Source organism: Primulina tabacum, chromosome 6, assembly GCF_025594145.1.
Source record: "Primulina tabacum isolate GXHZ01 chromosome 6, ASM2559414v2, whole genome shotgun sequence".
In the NCBI taxonomy this organism is placed as follows: domain Eukaryota; kingdom Viridiplantae; phylum Streptophyta; class Magnoliopsida; order Lamiales; family Gesneriaceae; genus Primulina; species Primulina tabacum.
Window position 1 is genome coordinate 10,676,756 of NC_134555.1, and position 27,886 is coordinate 10,704,641.

General features: G+C 36.1%; 1 pseudogene; it reads left to right on the forward strand.

Moving 5' to 3' along the window:
• The first annotated feature begins 598 nt into the window (after positions 1-598).
• LOC142550039 (putative DNA glycosylase At3g47830) overlaps positions 599-27,886 on the forward strand; it is a 42,159-nt pseudogene continuing 14,871 nt past the window's right edge.

The window sequence follows — 27,886 nt, forward strand, 5'->3', positions numbered from 1 at the left end:
AATAGCCATTCTAAACATTTTGGCTTTAAGCTTTGCTGTAACATTCATTATTGTATTATTGATAGTACAATTGCATTTTTTATTGTTGTACGTATCTGGATTCCATTAGATAAGCTTGTCGTGTTCTACAAACTGATTGATTCATAACTGATGCTCTGAATTGGTCAGTTGAACTGGTCTTGAATTGGTTTGGTGAAATCAGTTGGCTTGTCAGCTGAATTGATTTCACTGATTCAGTTGGGTTCTTAATCATTTGATCTCTTCATCAGCTGGCCGGGATTCTGAAGGTCTTCTGCTCAACCATCTATCAACTGAGCTGATCTTTGATATTTCAGTATGGTTCAGTTGGGAAATCAGTTGGCACTTTCAATTTGAAATGAAATCGACTCAGCTAATGCAAACAATTAAGATTGATTTTATGAAGGAGAATACAATGAAGAACCTCAAACAGGTCACTAAGGATATTAACTCAATATTTCTCCTCGTTGATCAACTGAAGAAGGATAGAGTGGCAGTTCCGGCTCTCTTTCAGACTCAAGACATGCTTATCAACATAATTGACTTTGTGCACACAAGTATGTCAAAGAGGATGGATTAGATGCAAGAACAGATGTTGAATGTTATATCTCAAGTCAGCTCGGAAGTCCGCGTTCTCTCTGCCCTTGCCGGTGTTGACAAAAAGAGGGAAGAGGATCAGCAGCATCAAACAAAGAGAAGATCAAGTCAACCAACTGATCAAGAACCTGCTGAAAAAAGAGCAAAGAAGTGAAAAGAAGCAAGATCAGCTAGATGACAGTTCTTTTATTCCTTCATTTTTTGATTTTTACGAATCTGTACAGATCAGTTAGATGACAGTTCTTTTATTCCTTCATTCTTTGATTTGTACAAATTTGTACAGATCAGTTAGATGAAAATTCTTTGATTTATTTTATCTACAATAATTCAGATTATTTTATCTACGATGGATTCAATCAGTTCCTAAATTCTATGTTTTTGCAAACACCAAAAAGGGGAAAATTCTTGAAATTAGAATTTCGGAGTTTGACAAACAAAGCTTTTGAAGATTGCAGAACTGATCGACTCAACTGAATGAATTCGATCTTAAACTGAAGTTACCCCAACTGATAATTAATGCGCTAAATAATCAAAGCTAACTGAACTATTAGTTAAGACTGATCAATTACACAGATCAGTTACACAGTCAACTCAACTGATCGGTTATACAGTCATTTAATAATCAGTTTAACACGTCATCAGTTAAGAGCGTAGCCAACAACATACAAACTGTACAAAAGCAGACTGTAACTCTTAGGTGGAGCGCTGTATATCAGAATGCCACAGTGTAGTATTGTCAAAAGAATGTTGACACATTCAGAAAAGACAAATCAACGGATATAAGTTATTTAAACGCATTCAATATTATCTTTGGAAGCAATGCTTATAAATAGCCGTGGATTTCAGCTGAGACAAGATCTTTTGCACAATTATTCTGAGTGAATTTTTCAAGCTTACAAGTTCAGCTACGATATTCAGACAAAAAAGCTCACAGAAGTATTCATAGCTTTCAAGATATAATCTGAGCAAAAACACTAGAACATTATATAGTTGTATTTGGTCTCGTAAGATCAGCTGTGCTAAGATAAGAAAATCAGTTGTATACTGATAAATTGTAAAGATACTAAGAGTTTCAATTTGGCAGTGTTAAGACCAAATTGAAGTGGGTTATTATAGTTTCTGTAATCAATCGAAGTATTTTAGTGAAAATCTTATCCTTGTGATAGAAGGGTGGCGTAGGAGCATTTGAAGTCTCTGAACATCTGTAAAATCTTTGTGTTCTTTATTTCAATTATTTCTTGAGTAATCAATCTATTAGTCAGTTTATTTTCGAACTTATATTAGTTAATTGACTGACATCGACAACAAGATTTTTGAATTCAATTTATTACTAAACTGATTCACTTTTATTGAAAAGAGTCAAATATATTTAAGTGTTTATTCAAACCCCCCTTCTAAACACTTAGACCCTTATAATTGATCCTAACACAGATATTACAGTGCACTTTTCTCAGATGCAGAAGCCATAAAATGGCATATCAACGAAAACAATTTTGTGCAGTAAAAAAGGCATTTGAAAAATGGCCATTATTTTTACTTGCAAGGAAATTTACTTTAAAAGTTGATGACACACAGGTAAAAGCTTTCTTAAGGAATAGAATGGAATCTAAACCCGAGAAGTACATATTATTAAGATGGCAAACGTTATGTAAAATTATATTTTTGATATTATGATTATTAAATCTCATGAAAATATTTTTGCAGATTTTTTAACAAGAGATGGACAGCGGTGATATCAATTCCATCATAAAAATGCAGAGGCATTTGAGGAAACACTTTGAAATGCTTCAAAACGAGTTCAATAAGCTTGTCCTAAATGCAAAAGTTGCGGGTAGGCTACAACAAACCGATAAGAGAATTGTCTCTGATCGAATTACATGATGTTTACAGGCTTATACTCAGCTAGGTCTGTAATACAAAGGCCTCTCCTCTAAGGTATTGAGAAGCCATTGGTTTCCCAAATGGAGAGTTTTCGAGTACGTGACTCTATACCTGGAGAAGGGGATTCAAATACCCCTAGCAAAAGCGTTAAGACGGGGGGATCATCTCCAGATGAGTCGGCTGAAACAAAAATTGAAACTCCAGATTCATATCTTGAGTCTTTAAGTCAATCCTTCACCTCGAGGATCGAAGAGGGAAAGATCAACCTTAGACTTAATCCAGATAAGGGAAAATCTAAAGTTTATACTAATGAAGCTACAATTTCTCCATTTCAAGTTTATCAACAAATTTGGGAGAAAATAAAAACAAGAGTAGGCATTAACCCTCCCACAATCAGGGTTGACGTTTCAGTAAAATATCCTAGGATAAGGATAAAACCAAATTCATATCCAAAGGAAGTAAAAGCTTGATATGAATTCCGGGCTCTTGCCTCGGTTAATACTACATCACCCAGCTTCCCCGAAATCTCAGGACTACCTGTATGGATTCAAGAAGCGGTTCATGAAACGTGGACAAATAACGACTATTTTTCCAGAGGAGACATTATGGAGCTATAATTTTTTAGTACAACACCAGTACCAATAGGAAAAGGCTCTCACGAAGCCTTTCATTTCATCAAGTTAAGGAATCCAGATATTAATGTTCAAAAATTCATCAAGGATCCTCAAATAGAAGAAACACCCATTGTTGCTTCAATAACTGAAGATGACTTTTCCACCAGAAGAGCATGAGGTTTATGGGTCTGTCTAACCGAGATGGACAAAGTCAAGTTTTTGTTTAAATTTTATCATAATTCGGTAAACAGAACATTATTGTTAAATATATGAGAGGAAAAACAACAAGTTTTGCAAAAGATTTATTTGAAAAGAAAATAAATATTTTCTAGAATATCAAGCTGCCGGAGAGTAAAGAAACTAGTCAGAAATTCTGCAACATGCCTCATGTAGGAAGATGGATAGAACAAATCTGCCTAGAATGCCCACATCAAAAGAGCCAGAATTTGGCAAGGGCTTCAAACCTCGGTCAGATAGGGAGCATATTGCAGAGACATGACCAAGTGGTGAAGGACCAAAACCACGTTTTTCTCGGAGACACAAAAAATTTAAGAATCCCCGACAAAAATAAGTTGACATGTGACCACAATCACTTTTCCTTAGGGATAACAAAAGATAAAGATTCCCCGACAAAAGCAAGTAGGCATGTAATTTGCCCACTAACTAAAAGACTTGGACCCAAATACACTTATAAATACAGAGTAAATAGGAACAAGAAAATCACACAAGAATTAAAACGAAGTTTGAAACCAAAGAAAATGTATTCTACATATTTCAAGGTTTTCAAAAGACGGATTAAGGCGATAAGAAAGCAACTGTTAATCTTCAAAGATCTATGCAAACTGTTAAAAGAAGCAGGGAATGAGATTTCAGCTGATATGATACATATATATATCTACTGGTTATGCAAGGAGATAAAAATGGAAGAACAAGCTGTTTCTAGATTAATGATCTAGAAAAAGACGACTCAAGAAAATATGGGGGGACCATTCAACCATCCACTCAATCCACTCAAGAGATAGTGCCAACCACAGCTGGAAGGCGTTAAAGAAAATCTAAAGAAAGTTCTGAAGTCTGAAATTCAAATCCGCAGAGGACTTCAATAAATAACAAGGCAGAAAGAAGATGAAGACATCATTCAACCTTTTCATTTTCTTTCAAAACATTGTAATATTTTCTCTTTCTATTTTATGTGTGTTTTAACTTCGGTTACTATAAGTAGCTAAGCAAGTTTCTCCTCTTATACATGAGGTTACTATGTAATAATAGTTTGTATGTTTGAATAAAAAGACCAAGGTTTTTGAAACGTCCACTACTAATTTTTCTTAAAAGTACTAGAAAAAATTTTTTCATCATACACTCGGCCGATATATATATATATATATATATATATATATATATACACTTTAAAATACTTTTCACCATTTTAAAAATAAAACAACTAACTATATTTGAAAATTTAAAGAAAATAGTTCAAAACATAAAATCGTCAAACGTTTTACCAATCCTAAACTTAGCAATATTTCATAATAAAGCTAACTCTAACAACCTCTCAAAAACCACTCAAAAAGCATCATAAAAGTCGTAAAAATCTTTAAACTTAAACTTAAAGGTAAATGCAGAAAAACTAGCTTTGGTCCACGGGTTATGTGCACCTTCAGTCCAGTGAGATCAACCATAAAGTCCCTCAACAAAATCACTATCATGATCACCTGCATCGATCACACCTAGTGAGTCTATTGAACCAACAAACCATAACCATAATTGTTAAGAGTAGCCGAGGGTTCACATTGAAACTCTATGTATAAACAATCTTTATTTTAATAATATTTGAAATTATTATTTTGGCACATCTTTATCTGTATACCCATGCTTGTTACATAGATAAAGTCCTTGAATATACAAATAGTACAAAGAATATGAGATGCTCATATGATGAATATCATGAAACTCATATTTGGAATACTGTATATTTTAAACAGTTCCTAGTCGATTCAGCCGCCGCTAAGAAAGATAAAGGCCGCTCGAGTTTGAGACTAGTATCTGCGATGTGAGTACCATGTTTTATTGGTAGGGGACATTGTGATGTCCGATCATGCAGATAGATGCTCCTTCTAGAGTGCACTGAACAACCCTCCATAAAGAACTTTCCAAGTGGTTCTCACTTATCGAGTGGAAACGTCCTAGTTTATGGTTGTACACCATTAGTCCTTATGACCCGGGACAACATTGAAACTCTATATGCTAGCATTGCACTTTGACTTGTTTACCGACTCATATAGGGTCATCAGGTGGCAAGGTTGGGTGTTTTGACAAAACTTATATGAGTCGATGCATTGTAGTCGGGGATTCACAGCTTACCTTCGGGTATGAATATCCTATGTGTATGTAGTTTGAAATCTTTTATCAGAGTGTTGGTGGTAATTAAGAAAGGGATTTCTTAGATTACACCATCGATGCAACTACGACATGACACATAGTATCGATTCTTTAACAGCCCTCGATATACCAATAGTTGTCGAATCGGTCGGGATATATGAGATGAAGGGACCATACTGTACGCTAACCATAATAGATTGGTTCTTGCAGGCACTATCATTTGATACCAAGGGAATCATGTAAGCGATGCTGCTAGGCGTTTAACATGATTGGTTGGGTACTATCAAACTTGAGTTCTTACGTTCTTATTATCAAGGAGTTGATAAATAAGAATGTAGCAACTGGGATATGCTCATATAAGGATATGTTTCGTCCCGAATCACATTAAGATGTGAACCCACAGCTAGTTGTATCATTGAACCATTGAGGTCACACAAGTGCTAGCTTGTTAGATCCCTTTGAGAAGTAAACTAGTTCAATGTGTTGAACGGCTTATAAAGGAGTTTATAAGCACAAAAAAAAAATAGAAGTATGAATTCTATAAGAGGATTATGGGGAATGTAATTTTTAATTTGAGGAAGTGTTCCTAAATTAAAAGATGGCTCAAATAAATAATGTGTTTGAAAATTGTGATTTTCATAAATATTATTATGAACTTAATTAAATTAATTCAAGTGTTGAATTAATTAAACACTAATGGACCTAGTAGAGTCCAAATAATTAAATTAATTCAAATGTTGAATTAATTAAATAATATTGGGTCTTGTAGAGCCCAATTGGAAATAATTATTCAACTAGTGGACTTAAGTAAATTCAAATAAGATTTAATTGGTTTCAAATTTTTTTGAGACATTAAAATTAAAGTCCATAGGCCTTGTAATTGTTACAAAGCCAAATAAAAGTGCATGCTTGGGAGGTGAAGGACTGTAGACAATTTTTCAATAAACAAGGCATGCCATGCCTTTGGAATTAACAACAAATTTTTGAAGCTCCAAGAAAACTCACCTTTCTCTCCTCAAGCACCCCATGGCCGAAATTTGAGCTTTCATTCTCTCCAATTTTTCTTCTTCGATTTATTGAAAAAAGTACATACTTCTCAAAGAAAAATACTCTAATTTTTCTAGTGTTAAATTAGAGTGGATCTACCTTGTTAGTGGTGGACCTAATTTGAAGAAAGGAGTCCATTTGAGCAAGGAATGTTCTTGGAAACTTGTAGATTGTCTACCATCAAGAGCCAAGTTGTTTACAACTTGGTTGGAGCCAATAATCAATCTTTGTGATTGATAGGTAAATTACTAAACACACTATAAATGTCATTTTTGTGTTTTATGGTATTTGTTACACACAATATGTTGAGGTGCTCGATTTTCTTGTATGAAATTTTTGAAACTTCCATTGCGCTTCTGGGCACTGTAACCGATCCCCTTTCAAGTGGTATCATGAGCTAAGTTTACTATTTTGTGTAGCAAATACATGATATTATACTGTGGTCAATTTCTAACCGCATGAGATAATCGTTACAACAAACTGAGGCCATTGTTGGGGAGGCATTTCGGGCAGCTAGTGCAGTCCAAGTGGCTGCCCGAACCCCTACATTTTTAAATAATTTTTTTTGTTTGTCGGAATCCGGCAACGACGATGACGACTAGGGTTTTCAAAAGTGTTTTGGAATATCAAAGTGTCATGGGCCTTGAGTTGTTGGGACATTGGATGGTTTAACATATTTTGTGAAATTTAAATAGGTCAAAATATTTTTGGTGAAAAATGTTTTTTTGGGCCCTTAAATTTAAATCTACAAAATTTCTATATATTTTTCATAAAATAAATAATTGAAGTTGGACTTTAATTATTTATAGTAAATCGTGATTTACAAGAAATTCGGTTATAAATAAATTAATTAGAAAGTGAACAAAGGAGTTTGTTTACTTTGTTGATTTAATTTATAATTGTGGCGGTTAGTGATTGGATCAAGATATATTATATTGGATCAATTGATTATTGTGATAATTAATTGATGGTGTATGATATGTGATATTATGCATGAAGGATGATCAAAAGCCCAAGCCCAATTTGCTATGTGTACGCTAAGATATTTTGTGTTGAATAATTGTAATAATTATCAATTTATAAGTGAGCTTGGTTTATAGCCCGTTCCCACATTATGAGATGCATCCGTATTTGCCATGGATATTTATTTGTAAATATTAGTATAGTGGAAGATCAAGATTGGAAGATGGTGGGCCAGGATGATTATGAAGATCGAAGACATGTAAATATTGGAGGCTTATGTAATTGTGCATTTGCATCCCATGCATTCCCTAGGATTTGACCTAGGCCCGTGTTTGACTCACACGAGCCATTAGTATTGGGGCGATTGATCATCCTTGTTTAGTTTACTGTTTATAATATATGCATGATATATTATAAATAATGAGTATGTGCGTTATTATTTTATAATAACAAAGTTGCATGAATCCGGCAAACATACGATCAAACATGGCGAGTTTTAAATAAAATTAATGATGAGACATTTCAAAATTAAAAACCCTCATTTTGAATAAGATTCAAAATTAATATCAAGCCCGAAAAGGGGAATTATAAAGGTGTTTATAATTTCTATGTCTTCCATCGACAATGGGTGCATGATGAACGCTACCCGTGCTCGGGGCTCGGCTCATATTATTGGGGGAGCCCTGGACGCCGGAAAGCTGTGACATCCATTAACATGGTGATGTGAACTACGTGGAACTCCCATGATTTCGGCTCATATTATTGAGGGAACTCATGACGACCGTCCATTAAAGTTCAATATCGATGGGTAAGGCTTGACACGTAAAGATGAATGACGTCATATTATTGGGTCATAATCAAACGTGAGACAAAAGTTTATGTAAAGGGTTGCATGGAGATGCAATTGGAAACTACCTTTTAGAAATTATGATTGGATGATATTATTCGGGATCATAATTTGCTAATTGGACCTTACGTACCTACTAAGGAAAAGAGCTCCCCATTTTCACTAGAGAGTAGTGAAAAATGTCAAAACAGTGAGAGTAAACATTTATGAAGTAAAAGTCCATACTTTATATCTTATGAAATATTTTAAAATAGTCATTAAAATTTATATGTTTTTACTTTTAAGTACAAATTTGATAATGTCTTCGATTAGAAATCCGTTATCTACTATACTCGACAAACACATTTTAACTGGACCTAATTACCTCAATTGGATAAGAAACTTGAAAATCATCTTGAATTCGGAAAGTATAGCATATACACTGACTGAGTTGCCCCTTGTTGAGGCTCCGACTAGCTGCATTCCTGAGGAATTGCATACTTACAAGGATTGGTGTGACCATTACTTGCGAGCCAAGTGTTATCTGTAGGCTTCTATGAATGATGAGCTGCAGAGGCGTTTTTAAGATGCAAAGAATGCTGCTGACATTCATATGCATCTCAAAGAGCTCTTTGGTGAGCAAACATGGCTTCTTAGGCATGCGACCGTCAAGGAGCTGATCACTTTACGAATGCGAGATGGGACTTCGGTCCATGAGCACGGCCTAAAGATGATTGGGCTTGTGGACAAGCTCATTGGCATGGATCTTGCATTGCCATCGGAGTTGACCACTGATGTGTTGCTTTTGTCACTGCCTAGTTCATTTGATCCTTTTGTGGTAAATTTCAACATGAACAAGCTAGAGCCTACCCTTGAGGAGTTGGTGAATATGCTTGTTATGTTTGAATCCACCATCATGAAAAAGAAGTCGGTTCTTTATGTGGGTTCTTCATCTGGTACGAAGATTGGTCCACATGGTAAGGGGAAGAAGCGTTCTTTCCAACGTCCGAAGAAGAATGTTCCCTTGAAGAGGCATGCTCTGAATCCCGTTGTGGCAGCCATACCAGTTAAGGCTGACAAGACTGCTGATGTTTGTCATCACTGCAAGAAGCCTGGATATTGGAGGCATAACTGCAGAGAATATCTTGCCCAGAAAGGTTCGGGAAATGGTATGTTCTATTTTGAAGTAAACATTTCAATTAACTCTACTTCTTGGATATTGGATACCGACTGTGGCTCACATCTCTGTAATGATTTACAGGTGATGAGAAGAAGTAGGAGACTAAGAGAAGGTGAGACATTCTTGAGGATGGGCACTGGAGAAAGAGTTGCTGTCAAAGCTATTGGAGATGTTTACTTGCTTTTGAACAATAATTTTAAGTTTATTTTGAGATATGTTATGTTTTTACTAGAGTTGGTGAAAAATATTGTTTCGATTTCTATGCTTGATAAAGATGGATATTCTTGTTTATATAGCAAATGTTTTTGCAACATTTACAAGAATGAATGTTTGATTGGTATGGGAGAACTTGAAAACAATCTCTAAAACTTAAAATTGAAAGATATTATACTAAAAAATGTCCAAGCAATAACAACAACAAGCAAGCAAAAACAAGATACTCTAAATTATGGCATGCTCGAATGGGACATATTTCCTTAAGAAGGATGAACAAGCTAGTGGGAGTAGGAATGTTTGAAATGTATGATATTAATTCTCTCCCAACTTGTGAATCTTGTCTAAAACGAAAGATGACCAAAATTCCCTTCAAGGGCCATGTGGAGCGAGCCAAAGGATTATTTGATTTGATCCATACCGATTTGTGCGGTCCGCTTAGCATCACCACTAAGCATGGACATGCCTACTTCATCACCTTTACCGATGACGAGGTATGGGTATGTGTATTTGATGAAATACAAATCTGAAGCTTTTGAAAGGTTCAAAGAATTCAGAAACGAAGTAGAGAAACAGTTGGGACGAAGCATCAAGTCACTTCGATCGAATCGAGGTGGTGAGTACTTGAGTGCCGAGTTCCAAGAGTATCTTAGGGAGAATGAGATTCTCTCACTGTGAATTGCTCCTGCTACACCACAGTTGAATGGTGTTTCAGAGCGTAGTAACCGGACTTTGATGGACATGGTTCGGTCTATGATGGGGTTCACGGAGTTGCCGCCATATTTTTGGGGATATGCGCTTGAGACAGTGGCACTGTTGTTGAACAATGTACATTCAAAGGCAGTTGATAAGACACCATATGAGATAAGGATGGGTAAGCCTCCCAAATATCCTTATTTTAGAATATGGGAATGCCCTGCTTATGTGAAGCAGCTAGTGGGAGATAAATTGGATAGTCGATCCATTTTATGTTACTTTGTGAGATATCACTAAAAAAAAGGCAAAAGACAACGCTTAAAAATCATTGTCGTAGGTCAAATAAAACCGTTGTTAAAGCCCATGTGGTTAAAGGGTGCCCTCAAAGACAACGGTGAAAAACCGTTGTCGTAGCATTGAAAAATCGTTGTAAAACTAAATTTTGCGATGGTTTTTCTAAAAAAAACCCTCGCTAATAGAGACGGTTTAATTTCCGTCGCTAATTAGCGACGATTTTTAATATGCTTTCCGTCGCTAATTAGACAACGGTTGTTAAAACCGTTGTTGTAGCCCAAAAAAAAAGCTCTTAGACAACGGTTTTTAAAAACTGTTGTTGTTGCCCAAAAAAACGCTCATAGACAACGGTTTTTATAAGCGGGTTTTTTAAGCTACGACAATGGTTTTCGTTAAAATCGTTGTTAAAAGAAAGAACACAACGGTTTTAATAAAAACCGTTGTCGTATGAGTGTTGTTGATTTGTATTTTTCTTGTAGTGTATCCAAGGAATTCAGTTGGATATTATTTCTATCATCCCCAACAAACAAATGTGTTTGTTTCTAGGAATGCAACCTTTTTGGAAAAGGAATTTCTATTGGATAGAAAAGAGGGGATGATAGAACTCGAAGAGATTCGAGAGATACCCACAATTGTAGAACCCACACCCGAAGAGCCAAGAGATGAGATACAAGCTCCTAGAAGATCAGAGAGAGTCTCGAGACCACCTATGAGGTATGGTCTGCTTCTTGAAGAGGGCCATGATGAGCCTAACCATGAATGTGATCCATTAACCTTCAAGGAAGCGTGATCTAATGTCGATTCATCCAAGTGGCTTGAAGCTACGGAATCTGAGATGAATTCCATGCATTCGAACCAAGTGTGAAATATTGTGGATCCACCTGAGGGAAGTGTTCCCATAGGGTGTAAATTAATTTACAAGAGGAAACTCGGGGAGGATGGGAAGGTATTGACCTTCAAGGCTCTAGCAAAAGGCTATAATTAAAGACAAGGAATTGACTTTGAGGAAACCTTTTCTCCAGTTGCAATGTTCAAGTCTAGAAGGTTATTGCTAGCCATAGCTGCATGGTATGACTATGAGATATGGCAGATGGATGTAAAGACAACCTTTCTTAATAGGGATACTAAGGAAGAAATTTACATGTCTCAACATGAAGGGTTTACATCTGTTGGAAATGAGCATACAGAGAACTATTTATGGTCTAAAGCAGGCATCTAGGAGTTGGAACCTCATATTCGACAGTACAATCAAAGAGTTTGGTTTTACTAAGAATATTGAGGAACCCTGTGTGTATAAGAAGGTCACTGGGAGTACTGTGACATTCCTGGTGCTTTATGTCGATGACATTCTACTCATTGAGAATGATTTAGGGATGTTGCAATCAACTAAAATATGGTTAGCGAGAAATTTCTTGATGCAGGACTTGGTTGAAGCATCTTTTGTATTGGGAAAACAGATCTATAGATATAGATCAAGAAGATTGCTTGGTCTCACCCAGTCCACATACATGGATACCATAGTTAAACGGTTCTTGATGGATGAGTCCAAGGGAGGACATCTACCAATGTGTCATAGCGTGTCCCTATCCAAGTCTATGTCTCCCAAGACTGATGCAGAGATAGCGGCGATGACAAGCATACCGTATGCATCTGCAATTGGTAGCATCATGTATGGGATGATATCTACACGTCCTGACGTGGCTTTTGCACTAAGTGTAGTGAGTATATATCAATCTAACCATGGTCTTCCACACTGGAAAGCTGTGAAAGACATCCTCAAGTATTTGAGAAGGACCAATAAGTTGTTCTTGGTCTATGGGAGTAGAGAACTGAAATTGGAAGGCTATACCGACTCTAGCTTCAAAAGCGATATCGATGACTCGAAGTCAACCTCTGGATTCGTATTCATGCTCAATGGTGCAGCTATCTCTTGGAAGAGTTCCAAGCAAGACAGTTCTGCGGATTCCACCACTAAGGCCGAATACATTGTTGCATCAGCTACAGCAAAGGAGGCTGTTTTGATAAGAAATTTCACCAAAGAGTTGGGCATCATTCCTAATAAAGTTGCTCCAGTCCCGGTGTTTTGTGACAACACGGGAGCCATAGCTCAGGCAAAGGAGCCAAGGTCTCATCAGAAATCCAAATATGTATTGAGAAAGTACCACATCCTCTGAGAGATTGTGGAAAGAGGAGAAGTGTATTGACAAAGTCGGCTCCGCAGATAATGTTTTTGATCCACTAACTAAGCCTTTACCTGGACCATTATTCAAGAAGCATCACGAATCAATGGGTTTGAAGCATATGGGTAGTTGGCTCTAGTGCAAGTGAGAGATTGTTAAAGTAGGTGGCCGTCGAGTCAAATGTTGGCCGAGGGTTCATATTGAAACTCTATGTATAAACAATCTTTATTTTAATAATATTTGAAATTATTTTTTTGGCACATCTTTATCTGTATACCCATGCTTGTTGCATAGATAAAGTCCTTGAATATACAAATAGTAGAAAGAATATGAGATGCTCATATGATGAGTATCATGAAACTCATATTTGGAATATTGTATATTCTAAACAGTTCCTAGTCGATTCAGCCGCCGCTAAGAAGGATAAAGGCCGCTCGAGTTTGAGACTAGTATCTGCGATGTGAGTACCGTGTTTCAATGGTAAGGGACATTGTGATGTCCGAGCATGCAGATAGGTGCTCCTTGTAGAGTGCACTGAACAACCCTCCATAAAGGACCGTCCAAGTGGTTCTCACTTATCGAGTGCAAACGTCCTAGTTTATGGTTGTACACCATTAGTCCTTATGACCCGGGACAACAATGAGACTCTATATGCTAGCATTGCACTTTGACTTGTTTACCGACTCATATGGGGTCATCAGGTGGCAAGGTTGAGAGTTTTGACAAAACATATAGGAGTCGATGCGTTGTAGTCGGGGATTCACCGCTTACCTCCAGGTATGGATATCCTATGTGTATGTAGTTTGAAATCTCTGATAAGAGTGTTGGTGATAATTAAGAAAGAGGTTTCTTAGATTACACAATCGATGCAACTACGACATGACAGATAGTATCGATTCTTTAATAGCTCTCGATATACCAATAATTGTCGAATCGGTCGGGATATATGAGATGAAGGGACCGTACTGTACACTAAGCATAATATAATGGTTCTTGCAGGCACTATCATTTGATACCTAGGGAATCATGTAAGCGATGCTGCTAGGCATTTAACATGATTGGTTGGGTACTATCAGACTTGAGTTATGACGTTCTTATTATCAAGGAGTTTATAAGTAAGAATGGAGCAACTGTGGTATGCTCATATAAGGACATGTTTAGTCCCGAATCACATAGAGATGTGAACCCACTGCTAGTTGTATCAATGAACCATTGAGGGTCACACAAGTGCTAACTTTCTAGATCCCGTTGAGAAGAAAAATAGTTCAATGTGTTGAACAACTTATAAAGGAGTTGATAAGCACAAAGAAAAATAGAAGTATGACTTCTCCAAGATGATTATGGGGAATGTAACTTTAATTTGAGGAAGTGTTCTTAAATTAAAAGATGGCTAAAATAAATAATGTGTTTGAAAATTTTGATTTTCATAAACATTATTGTGGACTTAATTAAATTAATTCAAGTGTTGAATTAATTAAACACTAGTGGACCTAGTAGAGTCTAAATAATTAAATTAATTTAAGTGTTTAATTAATTAAATAACATTGGGTCTTGTTAATTCCAAAGTGAATGCTTCGGAGGTGAAGGATTGGAGACAATTTTTTCAATAAACAAGGCATGACATTCCTTTGGAATTAACAACTTTTTCAAGCTCCGAGAAAACTTCCCTTTCTCTCCTCAAGCACCCCATGGCCGAAATTTGAGCTCCCATTCTCTCCAATTTTTCTTCTTCAATTTGTTGAGAAAAGTACATACTTCTCAAAGAAAAATACTCTAATTTTTCAAGTGCAAAATTAGAGTGGATCTACCTTGTTAGTGGTGGACCTAATTTGAAGAAAGGAGTCCATTTGAGCAAGGAGTGTTTTTGGAAGCTCGTAGATTGTCTACCATCAAGAGCCAAGTTGTTTACAACTTGGTTGGAGCCAATAATCAATCTTTGTAATTGATAAGTAAATTACTAAACACACTATGAATGTCATTTTTGTATTTTATGGTATTTGCTGCACAAAATATGTTGAGGTGCTCGATTTTCTTGAATGAAAATTTTTTATACTTCCATTGTGCCTCCGAGCACTGTAACCGATCTTCTTTCAATAATAGCAAGTAATACGTATACATCCACATGAAACAATGAAAATATTTTTAACATTTTATGAACATGCATAAATATAAACATTTTCCTTTCATCATAAACACATTCATTTTCATCATATACGTATATGTTTTCATTTTTCGTTGAATTCAGATCGTTAATTGTGACTTTCGTATTAGCTGAAGATTGATGGATCCATCTACGTATTACCACAGTACTGGGCGGCGGGGACATCAGTGACACTCTCACCCGTCAACTGAGCCTTGGCCTTATTGGATCTCGGTTTTCTTGTGCTCAAAAGCAGCGGAAGTTTAAAAATTTTCTTTTATTTTGACAATCAAAATATATTTGTTAGAGTACTCGTATGGTTTTATGATTAAACATTCATAGGGCGTTATAAATTTATACCTTTGGTGAATTAAATCACTTGGCTCCAACTAATCCGGTATAGGCGGATTTAGCTCTTGATGAATCCCTACGAACTTTCTTCAAGAACTCCTTCCTTCAATTTTCAAATCAGGTCCACGACTAGAAGATTTGTCCATCTTCTAATTTGCACTAGAAAAATTAGAAGAAGTTTTTACGTAGGAGATCAAAATTTGAGAGGTGGCTCAAACTCTTTTTCACGAGAGGGTGGCCGAAATTCTTTGAGAGCAGAGGGGAGAGTTTTCGAAAATCTGGTGTCAATTGGAGGCTAGGGTTATGGCTTGATTACTATCTTTTATAATTAAGTCATGATCTAATACACATAATTAACTTTAATGGGCTTGATTAATTAATTGGGCTAGTCCAATTACTTTAGTTAATTAATCAAAGTCTATAAGAACTTTAATTATTAGTATGTTGGACTTGTATTCCTACAAGCCCATTAAACTCACTTCCCACTATATTAAATTTAATTTAATATAAACTCAACTTTTGAGTTTAATAAATTAAATTCATTATAAATTCAATATTTGAATTTAATATTTAAATTATAAATTCAACTCCTTGAATTTATCACATTCAAAAATTTAGTATTTAATAAACTCAACTTTTGAGTTTCATAAATTAAATTCTCAAATTTTAAAAATTCAACTCATTGAATTTATTCTCTCCAAATTTTCATAAATTCAATTTCTTGAATTTACTATCTGATAAATTCAAATCCTTGAATTTATTTTCTCAAAATTAAGTTATCATAAATTCAATTCCTTGAATTTACTATAGCGTAATATAATATCAACTCCTTGAATTTATTCTCTCAACGGGAGCAAATGATCCAGTGCTTGTGTGACCCTCAATGGTTCAGGGATACAACTAGCCGTGGGTTCACAACTCCTTGTGATTCAGGACATAATCTTTTATTCGGACTTACCCTAATTTGCCCCATTCTATGCATAAAAAATTGATCATGAGAATGTCAGAAATCATATTTCTGATTAAACCCATCGAACCATGGTAAGAGCGTCAAGTAGCATCGCCCCATGATTTCTTAGGTATCACTGATAGTGCCTGCATGAACTAGTCGATTATGATTAACGTACACTACGGTCCCTTCATCTCATATATCCCGATCGAATCTGCAACCATTGGTTCATAGAGGGTTGCATATTAATGCGATAACTATGTGACACATATAAATAGTGTCATCGCATGTACTATTGGAGAACTCGTTCTCCAACGTACATCTCATACTCTGGCCAGAGATTCCACGCACTAGTATTTCATCAGATCACATAGGATATCCACACCCGTAGGTGAACGGTAAATCCCCGACTACAATGCATTGGCTCCTACATGTGTCGCAACTGTACCCAATCTCGCCACCTGATGACTCTTCTAGAGCCGTTAAACGAGTCATAGCACGGCCCTAGCATATACAGCCGTAGTGTTGTCCCGGGTCTTAAGAACTAATGGTGTACAATCATAACCACAGACTTATCCTCTCGATGAATGATAACCACTTGAAAAGTCCGAGGGAGGGTTGTTCGGTATAATCATCCTATGACTACCCATCTGCATGTATGGACATCTCTATGCCCTTACCAAGAAACGCGTACACAACATCACAGATGATAGTCTCGAGCTGAAGCGACTTTTATCCATGTTTTTGGCGACTGAATCGATTAGGAACGAATTTAGAATATGCAATGTTTACAAATGAGTTTCAACATCGAATTACGATTCATTTGTATTAAAGTATAATCAAGTACTTTATCTATGCTGATTGCATGTGTATACAGATAAAGTAAAACAAAATCATGAACAAATAAATTATATTAAAACAAAGATTGTTTATTACGCTTGAGTCAATAAATTCCCTAGCAAACAGTTGGCTTGCAGGGCATCTACTCCAACAGGTCTTACATTTCATCGTATCATCATAATCATTATATCATCGTATTAGTCACAATTATTTCACTACCTTCAACATTTCATATTTTCATCACTTTATAAAAATTAAAGCATGCATAAATCATTTTTCTTTTAAACCAAACATGCAACATATCTTTTAGCATTAATGTTTCATCATAAAATTCCATAAATATTTAAAATAAACATATTAACACATATTATAGCATTCGGGGCAATGCCATGACGTCTATTAATTTTTAGGTGTAAAATGACCGTTTTACCCTTAAACGTGAAATTTCTCGATTTTGACGTTTTCTTACTTTCATTGACTCTAGACAATCCCAAATAATTATTTAAGCTTAAATTAAATTTCTCATATTTTTATTTAGCTTAAATTCGATGCTCTCTATTTATTTCCTAATTATTATTTCGTAGCGCGTATAATTCCCGAATTAATTCAAACTTTAATATTAAATTCCCAAATTTTAAACATAGACTTTTTATTGCCTAAAATACCCTTGCGAGCCATGAGCCACCTCCGTGGACCCACAGTTCAATCCTTTAGATTTTAAACCAATTAATCGAACCATTCCTAGGCACCTTCGAACCAACTTACGTTTTCTTCGAGCTGAGCCCGAGCCACCCCAAGTCAACCCTTACCCAGCCCATCTAGGAACCCACTTGAACCCCCTGGAATCGACCTAACCCACTGCAGCCCCATGCGCGATGCACAGGAGTCGCGCGAGCCTAGCAGCAAATCCTAGGAGTCTTCGCAAATTGGCTAGGACCCTTACCCTCGAGCCACCACCAAGCCCTCACTCTCTGGACCCTCACAGGACCCTGTCAGACCTAGCCCAGTCCCTGGCCAAGCCGCGATCCCCCTGCACACGGCTGTCATCCTCGGTTGGCTTGGGAAGAGTCCTAGCTCGCTTGGTCTCTTCCCTAGCCGCTGTGCTTGAGTCCTAGCATGGCTAGGACTCTCCCACACACCCAATCACGTCCAGCCCCAGCTCGGGTCAACCCCTGGCCGAGCCATGCAATGGTTTCCCCTATAACCGAACCCTTGTGCCAACAATCAATAATTTTTGTTCCAGCTTGGTTCCTAGCATGTGCAGCCCTTAACTATGCACCTTACGGCCCTTAGACTCATGTAAAAACGTCCATCTATGATTCTTTAACATGGCAGCCCCTTCACGCTAATATATATCAAATTTTGGAACAAGAATCATGAATTAATCACATGTCTATCTATTAAAACAAAAATATTAATATAAAAATCATGTTTTTCATGCAAACGTAATTCAAAACAATAATATGGTATGATATATGATAAAAGATAGTTAAGGCGTGCCTTTGCGTATATTACACATGAATTCCATCTAAAACCGTGGCTTTCCCTTTGCTGAAATTACGTGTGTGCTTGTGTTTTGAGGGGAGGGGAGAGTTTGTGTGTGTGAGGTGTGTGAGGCGTGAGTATTGAATGGTTTGGGGTAGGGTTTGTAGGCTTTTTATTGATAAATAAACATGTGTGCAAGCTAGGACCCATTAATCTAGTATAATAGGTCCAATAAACCCATTGGTGCATATTTAAAATATTGCGTTTAGGAAAGTTCGTGAAAATATTAGCCGAGTTCTCGAAAAATTCATATTTTGGTCAAGAATCAAATACAATTAAAAATTACGTCTCGACGTATAAAATCACATCAAAACCCCTTATTCTTAAAAATATTATAAAGCATCAACCTTATTTTAAATAATTAAAAACTATTATTTAATAAAAATATTTTCCATTTTTCAGCCATCGATCTCCGTACCTCGATCGCATCTCGAATAACCTTTAAAAATACAGTTTTATGCATTCAAGTAGAAAACTATTTCCTAACCATATAAACATATCTAACATAATCAATTTAAGCAATTAAAATCATTTAATTAGCTATTTTCCATTTTCATAGATTTGCCTGCAGTTGAATTACGTCATCTTAATTTTGGACCTTACAATTCCTCCCTCCCTTAAATAAAATTTCGTCCTCGAAATTAGAACTTGCAGAATAACTCCGGGTAGCGACTCCTCATGTCTCTCTCGGTTTCCCAAGTAGATTCTTCCTCCAAATGATTTGCCCATTTGACCTTGATCATTGGTATGACTTTGTTTCAGAGTCTTCTTTCTTGCATTCCCAAGATTTGTATAGGTCTTTACTCATAAGTCATGTTTGGAGTCAATTGCAGTGGTTCATAATCCTCTCCAAAATGCCACTCTATAGGCTTGTTTTACAATCCTCTCCAAAACTTCAAATGGCCTTATGAATCTTGGACTAAATTTGCATTTCTTGCCAAATTGCATCACACCCTTCATAGGTGATATTTTCACAAACACATGATCACCCACTGCAAACTCTAGCTCTATTCGTCGCTTGTCGGCATAGCTTTTTTATCGGCTTTGTGCAATCTTCATTCTATCTCGAATCATGACTAGTAGCTCTGCTGTTTTCTTGATCAAGTCCAGACCAAATTCTCTTCGTTCACCAACCTCGTCCCAATGTATGGGTAATCTACACTTCCTCCCATATAGTGTCTCGTAAGGAGTCATCCCTATAGATGATTGATAGCTATTATTATAGGTGAACTCCACTAGAGGTAACTTTGGTTCCCAACTTCCTTGAAAATCGATCACACAAACTCGAAGTAGATCCTCCAAAATTTTAATCACTCTTTCAGACTGACCATTGGTTTGAGGATGTAATGCTGTGCTGAATAATAATTTAGTTCCCATCGCTGCATGTAGACTCTTCCAGAAAGATGACGTAAATCTTGAATCTCTATCAAAAACAATAGATACGGGAATCCCATGCAGACGAACTATCTTTCGAATATACAAATCGGCATACTATGTCATGGTGAATGTCATCTTGATAGGTAGAAAATGCGCCGATTTCGTCAGACGATCAAATATCACCCAAATGAAATTGTATCCCTTGATAGTCCTCGGCAATCCCACAACAAAGTCCATAGTAATATTTTCTCATTTCCACTCCCGCTGGCCTATGATTCTCGGCTTTAAATTGTAGACATGTCAAAGACTCGGATACAAATCACATGATGTCTCGCTTCATGCCCAGCCACCAATATAATAATTGAAGATCTTTGTACATCTCCATGCTTCTAGGATTAACGGAATAAGGAGTGTCATGAGCTTCCTTCATAATGACCTCCCTCAAAGAGTCGCCACTAAGAACCCATAGTCGATCTCGATAACGAACTAAACCATCCACCTCAGAATACAGCTTCCGGCCCTTGGCTTCGTCTCTCACACTCCACTTTTGCAATTGCTCATCACTAGACTGTCTCTCACGGATTCTATATCTCAAAGTCGATAGTACTGTCATGGTGGCAAGATTAGGGGCCTCGTGCCTAGCATACACTGTAAGCTCAAATCGATGTATCTCGGACTGCAGAGGTCTCTGAAGTGATAATTGAGTAATAATTGTTGTCTTCCTACTCAATGCGTCCTCTACTACATTAGCTTTTCCCTGATGGTAGCTACACTAATAGAATTTTTTGTTTTTACTTCGACACTAGTTACTTCGACGATTATTAATTATGAAGTAGTATATACCAATCAACTTCGGTAATAACACCGGCGAAGTAAAACATTATTTTTTACTTCACAATTTAAAAAAAAAACGGGCTTAGCTTCTAATTTTTTGTAACATTTTACTTCGACATAGTAGTTTGATGAAGTAAAAAGTTAAAAAAACTGAAATTTATATTTAGTGAAGTAAAAAATGAACCATAATTTCAATTTATTTCCCTTAAATTATCTCTTAATTTAATGATGAATTAATAAAATAAAAAATAACTCGTCATATTAATTACTTCACTACAATACAAATGAAGTCTTTTAAATCTACTACTAAATTAAATGATGAAGTAATAAAATACAAAATAACTCGTCATATTAAAATTATGTCGAAGTTAAAGAAAAATTTACTTCACCACAACTCAATAATTGTGAAGTCGTCCTCTATTAATTACTTCACTACAATACAAAAAAAATGAAGTCTTTTAAATCTAATACTAAATTAAATGATGAAGTAATAAAATACAAAATAACTCGTTATATTAAAATTGTGTCGAACTTAAAGAAAGATTTTTACTTCACCACAACTCAATAATTGTGAAGTCGTTCTCTATTAATTACTTCACTACAATACAAAACAATAAGTGTCTTTTAAATCTACTAATTCGTCGTTAATTTTAATTGTGAAGCAACAAAAGATCAAATATTTTAACAAACAAAAAATCAAATCTGTTAGCGACGGTTTTTAAGAAATCGTCGCAAATATTTGCGACGGTTTTCACCAAAATCGTCGACATTTAAAATTTTGCGACTGTTTTAAACAACCGTCGTCAAAATAGTCGCTCATTAGCGACGGTTCTCCTACAATTTGCGACGGTTTTGCGAGAACCTCACTAAAATAAATCGGCGACGGTTTAATTAAACTGTCACTGATTAGCGATGCTTTAATTAAAACCGTCGCAAATTAGCGATAGTTTTTAAACCACCGTCGCTAATTAGCGATAGTTTAACTACAACAGTCACAAAGTGCCTATAAATATCCGCCTCTTCCCTCCTTTTTTCTCCGCACCGCTTCACATCTTCTGTCCATTTTTCTCTCTTGGGCGATTTTAATTCGCTTTAGGGTAAAAATTTTTGCTTCAATTTTTAATTTATGATCATGAATTTAATTTTGTTGTTCATTTATTTCATGTTAAATCGTTTTATAAATTATTTACAAATTTAAAAATATGATATTTAGATGATTTGAGGAGATTATTTAAATATGTACAAATAATTATAAAATTAAATATTTTTATTAAATTATAAAACTAATTTTTTTAAAAAAAATTATAAATAGCGATGGTTTTTGCCAAAATCGTCGCTAATTAACGACAATATTTGTTTAAAACGTCGCTAATTAGAGACAATTTTTATATTTAACCGTCGCTAATTAGCGAAAATTTTTTGTTAGACCGACGCTAATTAGAGACGATTTGTGTCTTAAACCGTCGCTAATTAGCGACGGTGTTACTCGATAACCGTAACTAATTGGGTAATTTAGCAAGGTCATTCACATCAATTACTTCACAAAATACAAAACCTGTGAAATTATACAACACATTTACTCTGTCATTCAATGTAAGCTATACAATTATAAATAAGATATTACTTATGCACTTTACGAAATCGAAGACGTAGAAGACGTTGGTTTACTTCGGCATCTGTCTAATTTTGGACCGGTTTTCCCTCATTGAACCGGCCAAAGACTTCGCTAATTTCTTGAATATGACTTCGGTGATAATGCAAAGTAAAATGGTACCATATTACTTCACGTGCGTCTACTTCGGCAATTATCTACCTATGACTTCATTGAATATGCGAAGTAAATAAACGAAATTCTACTAGTGCTAATGTCACCGTCATAGTCTTTTACCAACTCTAGCCATCTTCTTTGCCTCATATTCATCTCTTTTTGTGTGAATAAGTATTTCAAACTTTTATGGTCGGTGAAAATCTTGCACTTCTCCCCATGCAAATAATGTCTCCAAATATTCAGTTCAAATACCACTGCTGCAAGCTCAAGATCATGAGTGGGTAATTTTTCTCGTGAAATTTCAACTATCTCAACGCATAGGCTATAACTCGGTCATTTTGCATCAAAACTGCACCCAAACCAAGTTTCTAAGTGTCGGTATAAAGAACATACTCTCCTTCCGATGGCATCGATAATACTGGCACAGAAATCAAAGCTTGCTTCAACTTGTCGAAACTGTCTTGGCATTCGGATCCCCATAAAAACTGTGCATTCTTCTTTATCAGGCGGTCATGGGTACCGCAATAGATGAGAATCCTTGAATAAACTTTCGATAATAGCCAGCTAGTCCCAAGAAACTTCGGATCTCGGTTACGCTCTTCGGTACAAGCCATTCTTTCACTGCCTCTACTTTACTCGAATCAACCTCAACTCCATCTCTAGAAATGATGTGGCCTAAAAACGCCACTCTATCAAGCCAAAACTCACACTTACTAAACTTTGTGAATAATTTCCTATCTTGTAGTACTTGCAGTGCTATCCTCAAATGCCGACTATGCTCCTCTTTACTCTTCGAATAGATCAAAATATCATCGATGAAAACTATAACAAATTGATCCAGATACGGCTGAAATACAAGATTCATGAGATCCATGAAGATCGCTGGAACATTGGTCAACCCAAATGTCATGACCATAAACTCGTAGTGCCCATATCTAGTCCTAAACACTGTCTTATGAACATCGGACTCTTTCACTTTCAACTGATGGTATCCAAAACAAAGATCTATACTTGAGAATATCGATGCTCCTTGCAATTAATCAAATAAATCTTCAATTCTTGATAGAGGATATTTATTTTTGATGACAACTCTATTCAGCTCTCGATAATGAATGCAGAGTCGCATACTACCATCTTTTTCTTCACAAACAATACCGGTGCACCCCACAGAGAACAACTAGGATGAATAAAATCCTTGTCCAGCAATTCTTGAATTTGATCTTTTAATTCTTTCATTTCAGCAAGTGCTAGAAGACAAGGTACTTTAGAAATGGGTACAGTGCCCGGCATCAACTCAATAGAAAATTTCACCTCACGGTCAGGTGGAATGCCAGAAACGTCCTCAGGAAAGACACTAGGAAAGTCTCTGACGTTATCAACATCCACTAGCTTCTGACTGGTAGGGGCATGTGCTGTAGTAACACATGATAGAAAAGCTTGGCATCTTCATCTCATAAGCTTCCTCGCACACATACAAGAGATAATGTGCAGCATTTGCTTGTTTCTTGCCGCCTCAAAGACAAAAGATTTCCCATTAGGCGGTCGAATAGACACTGATCTCTGCCAAAAATCTATCGAAGCTCCATTCAATGGTAGTCAATCCATGCTAAGTATGATGTCGAATTCAGGCATAAGGAACACGATAAGATCTGCCCGAACCACATCTTTTTGCAAACAGAGCTCCGGATTATTTTACAATGCTCGGCGTGATCATTTGATCACCAGAAGGAATAAAAACTTTGAAACCCAATCCCATATTCTCAGGTATAATATTTAGTTGCTTGACGAAAGTCTCGGATATGAAAGAGTGTGTAGCTCCCGATTCCATTCCTTTAAATCTATTCATGTTGAAGCTTAAGGAATTTCTATCATTATTTTCCAAATGTTTGATGGTATTTCTTGAAAAATTGCATTTTAGTCCTTCAATTTTTTGAAATTTACATTTTAGTCCCCGAGATTTTTGAAATTACGTTTTTGGTCCCCTTAAATTTCGGAAATTGCATTTTGGTCCATACATTTTTCAAAAATGGTGATTTTGACCCCAAAAAAGCTTCGGAAATTTTGATTTTGGTCTCTTGAATTTCGGAAATTTCATTTTTTGTCCTTAATCTTTTCGAAAATTACACTTTAGCCCCTTACGTTTCAGTTAATTGCACTTAGTCCCTCAAATTTTGGTTAATTGCAATTTAGTCCTCATAATTTTTGAAATTACCATGATAAATATGCTACCAGTTGTATCTTTATTCCATTCTATCACATTATTACCATTCATACCATAACGTAAAGCCATAAACCATCATCATATAATACCATAAATCATTAATAAAAGAAGAGAAACGATCGACTATTACATTAACCGATTTCATAAGAGATGATCTTGTCATTGAACTTCATGAGATGGTAAATTAGTACCAAAGATTTTCTCTATCATTCGAGGAAGTTAAAGTTAAGAAAATTTATCTGCTAGACAACAAAACTGAACCTGACTCGAAACAATCTAGTGAAATATTGAGCCTAAAAGCAGAGGTTTTCAATCTTTAAACTTAGAATGACATGTACAAGGTTAAAATGTGAAGTTAAAATATGAGAATATGAAGTAACTGAACTAGTTTCATCCTGGAACAAATCTTCAGTTTTCTTAACTGAAATGCTAGAGTTGCAAAAATCATTTGGAGACAAAACTGATATTAATTTTAATAGAAATAAAAACATTTTTGAGTCTAGTACTCAACCGAATCTAAACATGTGCAAAGGGAAGTACATTCACTTTGTGAGATCTAGTTTGGTATATGAACACAATGAACTCATCCCTCAAGTTGCAAAGCCTGTTAAAGATTTGAGTAAAGGCAGAAAGTTTGGTATTGGTTATGCGCTTGAGAGTTCCAATGCTAAGCCAAAATGGAAACCTAACCGATCCAGTTTAGCTATGCATAACTCGATGAAATGCAAGCCTAACCGATACTTTATCAGCAAGCCTGTTCAGAAAAGATACATGCAAATCAATGAAGTTGGAAGAGCTAAACAACATTTTGTATCTAATATATACATAACACATGCACAGCCTCTTGAACACAATAAGTGGTAGTCTAATCCAAGTTTGGGTTCCAAAAGGACTAATCCCGTGTGGACCCAAATAGATATGGGAACCAAGAGTTATTCTTCATTTATGATTGTAGGAAACATGAACTGAACTAATCAAGAAGTTAATTTGATACTTGGACAATGGATGTTCAAGGAACATGACTGGTAAAGCAAAAATACTATCTAAACTGATTCGGTTTACTAGACCTAATATTACTTTTGGAGATGCTTCTCAAGGTAGAACCATGAGCAAGAATAAGCTTATACATTGTTACATTTTTATTGAAGATATACTACTTATTGAAAATTTAAATACAATTTAATTACCATAAGCCAACTATGTGATCATGACTATTTAAACATATTTTTATTGTTTTTTGGACGCATTATAATGATAGATGGCAGATGTAGTTTGCATACCATAAATAGATCTATGAAGTTTGCATATCATATGCTCACTTCCGATAGATGTAAGCCCTTCAGATTGAGACATGTAAATTTCTTCCTTAATATCCACATTAAGAAAGGCTGTCTTTACATCCATCCGCCATATCTCATAGTCATACCATGCAGCTATGACTAGCAATATCATTATAGACTTGAACATTGCAACTAAGAAAAGGTTTTCTCAAAGTCAACTCCCTGCTTTTGAGTATAGCCTTTTCCTACCAATCGCGCCTTAAAGGTCAATACCCTCCCATCCATCCCAAGTTTCCTCTTATAAATCCATTTACATCCTATGGGAACACTTCCCTCAGGTGGATCGACAAGATTCCACACGAGGTTCGAATGCATAGAATTCATCTCAGATTCCATAGCTTCAAGCCACTTGGATAAATTGGCATCAGATAAAGCTTCATTGAAGGTCATTGGATCACATCCATTATTAGGCTCATCATGGCCCTCTTCAAGAAGCAAACCATACCTCATAGGTGGTTTCGAGACTCTCTCGGATCTTCTAGGAGCTTGTATCTCCTCTCTTGGCTCTTCGGGAGTGGGTTCTACAAATGTGGGTGTCTCTTGAACCTCTTCGAGTTCTATCATCTCCCCTTTTCTATCCAACAGAAATTTCTTTTCCAAAAAGGTTGCATTCTTAGAAACAAACATCCTCCGTTTCTTCGGGATGATAGAAATAGTATCCAACTGAATTCCTTGGATATCCCACAAAGTAACATAAAATAGATCGACTATCCAATTTATCTCTCACTACCTGATTCACATAAGCAGGGCATCCGCATATTCTAAGATAAGAATATTTGGGAGGCTTACCCATCCATATCTCATATGGTGTCTGATCAACTACCTTTTAATGGACATTGTTCAACAACAGTGCCGCTGTCTCAAGCGCATATCCCCAAAAGGATGATGGCAACTCCGTGAACCCCATAATAGACCGAACCATGTTCATCAAAGTCCCGTTACGACGCTCTGAAACACCATTCAACTGCGGTGTAGAAGGCGAAGTCCACTGCGAGAGAATCTCTTTCTCCCTAAGATACTCTTGGAACTCGGCACTCAAGTACTCACCACCTCGATCCGATCGAAGTGACTTGATGCTTTATCCCAACTGTTTCTCTACTTCATTTCTGAATTCTTTGAACCTTTCAAAGGCTTCATATTTGTATTTCATCAAATACACATACCCATACCTCGAAAAGGCATCGGTAAAGGTGATGAAATAGGCATGTCCATTCTTAGTGGTGATACTAAGTGGACCGCACACATCGATATGGATCAAATCCAATAATCATTTGGCTCGCTCCACGTGGCTCTTAAAGGGAATTTTGGTCATCTTTCTTTTTAGACAGGATTCACAAGTTGTGAGATAATTAATATCAGACATATCAAACATGCCTACTCCTACTAGCTTGTTCATCCTTCTTAGGGAAATATGTCCTAATCGAGCATACCATAATTGTGCCAAATTTAGAGTATCTTGTTTTTGCTTGTTTGTTATTGTTATTGCTTGGACATTTTTTAGTGGAATATCTTTCAATTTTAAGTTGTAGAAATTGTTTTCAAGTTCTCCCGTACCAATCAAACATTCATTCTTGTAAATGTTGCAAACATCTTTGCTAAATAAACAAGAATATCCATCTTTATCAAGCATAGA